Source organism: Lactuca saligna, chromosome 5, assembly GCF_052625555.1.
Source record: "Lactuca saligna cultivar CGN05327 chromosome 5, ASM5262555v1, whole genome shotgun sequence".
NCBI lineage: Eukaryota > Viridiplantae > Streptophyta > Magnoliopsida > Asterales > Asteraceae > Lactuca > Lactuca saligna.
The window spans coordinates 99,692,728-99,698,727 of NC_136421.1; positions in this window are offsets into that span (position 1 = coordinate 99,692,728).

Genomic DNA, 6,000 nt, shown 5'->3' on the forward strand with positions numbered 1-6,000 from the left:
GGATGAGCCGGTATTTGGGAGTGCTGAGGAGAGACATCCGGGAGTTCGTATCGAACTCATCATATCAGACTTTTGCTGAGCTTCAGGCGAATGCCAGGAAGCGGGAGATCGAGTTGGAGACCCAGGCCAGGGAGGAGGTCGAGTCTCAACGGGTGGATCGGCGGCCGGCTCAGTCGCAGCCGGCAGCCAAGCAGACCAAGTCTGCTGATTTGAGATCCGGAGGACAGAAGAGCCGCACTTATGGGAAGTGCGGCAAGGGTCACGAGGGGGCATGTCGATCGGGTGCATGCTACAAGTGTGGCAAGGAGGGGCACATTGCGAGGGATTGCCCCAAGGGATTTATGGTTTGCTTCCATTGCAACCAGACTGGCCATCGGAAGGCCGAGTGCCCCCAGCTTCGCCAGGGATCTTTGCCTGCTGCCAGGGTTCCTGAGGTTCGGCCAGTGAAGACCGAGGCCCCGAAGGCTCGTGGGAGAGCTTTCCAGTTGACTGCGGAGGAGGTCCGCGCGGCGCCTGATGTAGTGGCCGGTATGTATTCTTTCATGTAATTACATTTATGCTGAGATATTATGCTTATATTACTATCTGCGTAGGTACTTTTCTTGTGAATCATGTGCCTGCTTTGGTATTATTCGACTCAGGTGCGAGTCGGTCCTTTGTTTCGTTGGCTTTTAGCCAGCACATCGATATCGATCGGGAGACGATGAGTCGTCCCCTGCGAGTTGCTATAGCAAACGAGAGAGCGGTATACGCCACCGAGGTGATTCGAGGATGCGTGCTCGAGATTTTTGGGGTCGAGTTTCCTATAGACTTGGTCCCTATAGCTATGGGGGATGTCTGCATTATTGTGGGCATGGATTGGTTGAGTAAGTTTGGAGCAGTCATTGACTGCGAGAGACAGCTGGTGATGATTCGAGACCCTAGTGGGGGAGTGCTCACGGTTTATGGCGAAGGGACCCGGTGTGGGTCGGCGTTTTGTTCAGCGGCCAGGGCAAGGCAGAGTCTGCAGCAGGGCTGTGATGGATTCATAGCCTATGTGATGGATACTCGTGTGACCGCGGAGAGGCCCAATTCGATTGATGACGTTCCGGTTGTATGCGAGTTTGCGGATGTGTTCCCCGAGGAGTTACCGGGTGTGCCTTCGGAGAGGCAAGTGGAGTTTCGTATCGATTTGGTTCCGGGAGCGGCGCCCATCGCCAAGGCGCCTTACCGTCTCGCTCCACCGGAAATGCAGGAATTATCCTCACAGCTTCAGGAGCTGTTGGGGAAGGGATTCATTCGACCGAGTAGTTCGCCTTGGGGAGCGCCGATTTTGTTCGTCAGGAAGAAGGATGGTTCACATCGGATGTGTATCGATTATCGAGAGTTAAACAAGTTGACGATTAAGAACCGATACCCGTTACCTAGGATCGACGATCTGTTCGATCAGTTGCAGGGGGCATCTTGGTTTTCCAAGATTGACTTAAGGTCGGGATATCATCAAATGAGGGTTCGCGAGGAGGATATCCAAAAGACTGCCTTCAGGACTCGTTATGGACATTATGTGTTTGTGGTGATGCCTTTTGGGCTCACCAATGCCCCGACCGCATTCATGGATCTCATGAACAGGGTGTGCCGACCGATGCTGGATCGGTCGGTGATCGTATTCATCGATGATATTTTGGTATATTCGAGGACTAGGGACCAGCATGAGGAACATTTGTGGGAGATTCTTCGGGTTTTGAGATCGGAGAGACTGTATGCCAAGTTCTCCAAGTGTGATTTCTGGTTACGAGAGGTCCAATTCCTCGGGCATCTTGTGAACCAGAAGGGGATATTGGTCGACCCAGCCAAGATTGAGGCGGTGTTGAGGTGGGAGGTGCCGAGATCGCCCACCGAGATCAGGATTTTTCTGGGTTTGGCTGGATATTACCGCAGATTTATCAAGGATTTCTCCAAGATCGCTGTGCCACTTACTAGGATGACCCGGAAGGGTGTTGCGTTTTCATGGGGACCGGAGCAGTAGTCCTCATTTGAGACGCTTCGTCAGAAATTGTGCGAGGCTCCGGTGCTTGCACTCCCGGAAGGGATGGAGGATTTTGTGGTATACTGTGATGCCTCTATATCGGGTTTGGGGGCAGTACTTATGCAGAGGGGTCATGTGATAGCGTACGCTTCGAGGCAGTTGAAGCCTCATGAGTCGAGATATCCCACGCACGACCTGGAATTGGGGGCGGTGGTGTTTGCCCTCAAGATCTGGCGACACTATTTGTACGGGGTTCGGTGTACGATTTACACGGACCATAAGAGCTTGAAATACTTGATGGATCAGCCAAATCTGAATATACGACAGAGGAGGTGGTTGGATGTGGTGAAGGATTACGATTGTGAGATCCTGTACCACCCGGGCAAGGCTAATGTGGTAGCCGACGCATTGAGCCGTAGGGCGAATAGCGCCCCTATCCGAGATATTTGTATGAGGTTGACGGTTTTGACCCCGATTCTGGACATTATTCGAGGGGCTCAGATGGAGGCTGCAAAGCCGGAACACCAGAAGAAGGAACGGGTGGTAGGTCAGGTATCAGGATTTGTTACGGATGGTCGAGGGCTTATGACTTGTCAGGGACGGATTTGGGTGCCGTTTGTGGGTGGTGCGCGCACTATTTTGATGGAGGAAGCACATCGATCGGAATTCTCGATTCATCCTGGTGCTACGAAAATGTATTTGGATCTCAAGAAGGAGTACTGGTGGCCATGTATGAAAAGGGATGTCGCTTGGTTCGTCGAGAGGTGCTTGACTTGTCGGCAGGTCAAGGCCGAACACCAGCGACCGCACGGTAAGCTGCAACCGCTAGAGATTCCCGAATGGAAGTGGGAACAAATCTCTATGGATTTCATCACCAAGTTACCGCGAACGGCGAGAGGAGTCGATGCGATTTGGGTAATTGTGGATCGGCTGACAAAGAGCGCTCATTTTCTAGCTATTAGTGAGAGCTCTTCTGCGGAGAAGTTGGCTGAGTTATATGTGAGGGAAGTAGTATCTCGGCACGGGGTGCCGATCTCGATTATTTCGGACCGCGATGTGCGTTTCACTTCCAGGTTCTGGAAGAAATTCCATGAAGAGTTGGGTACTAGGTTACATTTCAGTACAACATATCATCCTCAGACAGACGGCCAGAGTGAACGGACAATTCAGACACTCGAGGACATGCTTCGGGCATGTGTGTTGGACTTCGGAGGGAGCTGGGACACCTATCTACCTTTAGCAGAGTTCTCGTATAACAACAGCCATCATTCGAGCATTGGTATGTCGCCCTTTGAGCTGTTGTATGGGCGGAGGTGTCGCACCCCCATCTGTTGGGGTGAGGTGGGACAACAGGTTATGGGTAGCACGGAGATCGTGCTTCAGACGATGGAGCAAATTCAGATGGTGAGGCAAAGGTTGTTGACCGCTCAGAGCCGGCAGAAGAGTTATGCAGACAGGCGACGGTCCGAGCTTGAGTTCCAAGTTGGTGATCTCGTGCTCCTGAAGGTCTCTCCTTGGAAAGGAGTGATTCGGTTCAGGAAGAGGGGCAAGTTGGGGCCCCGGTATATTGGTCCTTTCCGTGTGGTCGCAAGGGTGGGTCGGGTAGCCTACCGTTTAGACTTGCCAGCAGAGTTGGGACAGATTCACGATACTTTCCATGTGTCGCAACTGCGGAAATGTATAGCCGACGAATCAGCGGTGGTTCCGTTAGGGGATATTCAGGTGGATGCAAGTCTGAATTATGCTGAAAGACCTGTGGCCATCAAAGATCGGAAGATCAAGGTTTTGAGAAACAAGGAGGTACCCCTGGTATTGGTTCAGTGGCAGCATCGGAAGGGATCAGAGATGACCTGGGAGCCGGAACATGAGATGCGGGAGCAGCATCCGGAGCTTTTTGCCTAAGCGGGACTTCGAGGGCGAAGTCTTATTCTAGTGGGGGAGATTTGTAACAACCCGAATCCCCAGGTATCTTCATTTCATATATTTTTGTCATTCTGTGAGGGGACTCGGCGAGTTGGTGGTCGAACTCGCCGAGTCGGGTCGCGTTTTTGAGCGGGGGTTCGCATCCGGACTCGGCGAGTCCAAGGGATGGACTCGGCGAGTCCGCGCTGTTTGATGAAACCCTAATTTCCCGGTCCTAAGCCCTATTTAAAGGACCTTATGGCCCTCATATGCGGCCACCTTGAACCCTAAGAGCCTCCATACGTCGGTAAGCCCTTGTGAGTGTGTTTGAAGGCCTTTTGTTCATCATTTTGTGTGATATTGCAAGGAAAGGAGGGAGAGGAGCAAGCTTGAAGTGTTGGGGAGCTCAGATATGTTGCTATTTCATCAAGGGGGTCTTCTTGAGGTAATTTTCTGAGCCAATCTTCGTGTTTTGTGTTGATGGGCCAAATCTAGGGTTTCTTCTTGCATTTCTTGGCTTGAATAAGAAGTATGAGAGGTCCCATGTAGACATGGAACCTAGATCTGGACTTAAGCAGGTCCAAGAGACCCCTCATGACAAGCTTTATGTCCATTCTTTTGAGTTAGAAGCTAAACTTGCCAAATAAGTGGTTGTTTCTTCAAAGTAAGCCTTGTATGCATTGCATGGCAACCAAGACTAAGACTTTACGTGACAAATAAGCTTGGGAAGGCCAGATCTATGTATGTATGGAATGGATCTGACCGCAAAAGCCAGTTTTAGCTGGTGCATGGCATGGACTCGCCGAGTCTGAAGAACCGACTCGACGAGTCGCTTGAAGATTGTCCTTGAGACCATCCTGTGTGTAGTCCGGACCGAGTTGTGGGCGACTCAGTGAGTCGCAGAGAGTTGGAAAGGTTTTGACAGGTGGACCGAGTCAGGTTGGGACTCGCCGAGTTGACCTTCGACTCGGCGAGTTGAGTCGCGGTGGCCCTGTGATTCAGGCCCAGGTGGAACTCGTCGAGTCGGGGGAGTACTCGACGAGTCAAAGGGAAAATTCTTGAGAGTTGGTAAAAACGCGTAGACTCGCCGAGTCGCTATTGTGCACTCGCCGAGTCTGGTCCAAATTGTCTAAAGACTGCTGACCAAGTCAACCTGTGTTGACTTGATATGGATGGTCCACCTTAGTGGTACAAGTAATAATTATAGATTTATAATATCATAGGAGGATTGCAGCTCGAGCGTTCGAGCCCGAGTGATTCCAGGATTCACGATTAGCGACTTAGCGAGGCATACGAGGTGAGTCTTCTCACTATACTGTACCCGGAAGGGTTTTGACTGTGTGACCGGAAGGTCGAATATGATATGAAATATATGCCTTATGTGTGTTAAGTTATTTGCTATATGTGTGTCATGTATGATATGATATGGGCCGGAAGGCGTGGTCATATGGACTATAAGGGTTGACGTGGGTAGGACCGGAAGGTTTACCCAGTCGGGACGAAAGTCCCCTGAGACACATGGACCGGAAGGTCAAGGCCTAGAAAGGCGTATGTGCGTATGTTGTATTTTGGGAACTCACTAAGCTTTATGCTTACAGTTGTTGCATTATGTGTTTCAGGTACGAGTGAGGACCGTGGGAAGGCGCCAGCATGACCGTACACACACTCGGGGAAAACTATTTTATCTTTTGTTATGTAATCGGTTGTGACTACATTGTTACTTTGGAATCTAAACTTATTACTCATGTTTTGATGGTTGTAAAAATGAAAATTTTTGGTTGGAAATTTTATGACGTTACAGCTATCCCTTGTATCATAGTGTAATAGTCTTTTATACATAGTTCGTAGTGTGTTCTCTTATTCGTGTATCGTCTAGTATTGATATGTATTATAGTATGTAAAATAGTAGCAGTAACGAATAGTAGCGGGCTTAACTATACCTATTATAGTTAACTTAGTGTATATGGTTCTTGGCAATTGTGTAGTATATGCATCGAATGGAATGAAAATACTCGTATCCAACACCAATATATATGATATATAACTAAGAAATCAACGACAGTCGGACGGATAACAACTACCCTAAGCCCACA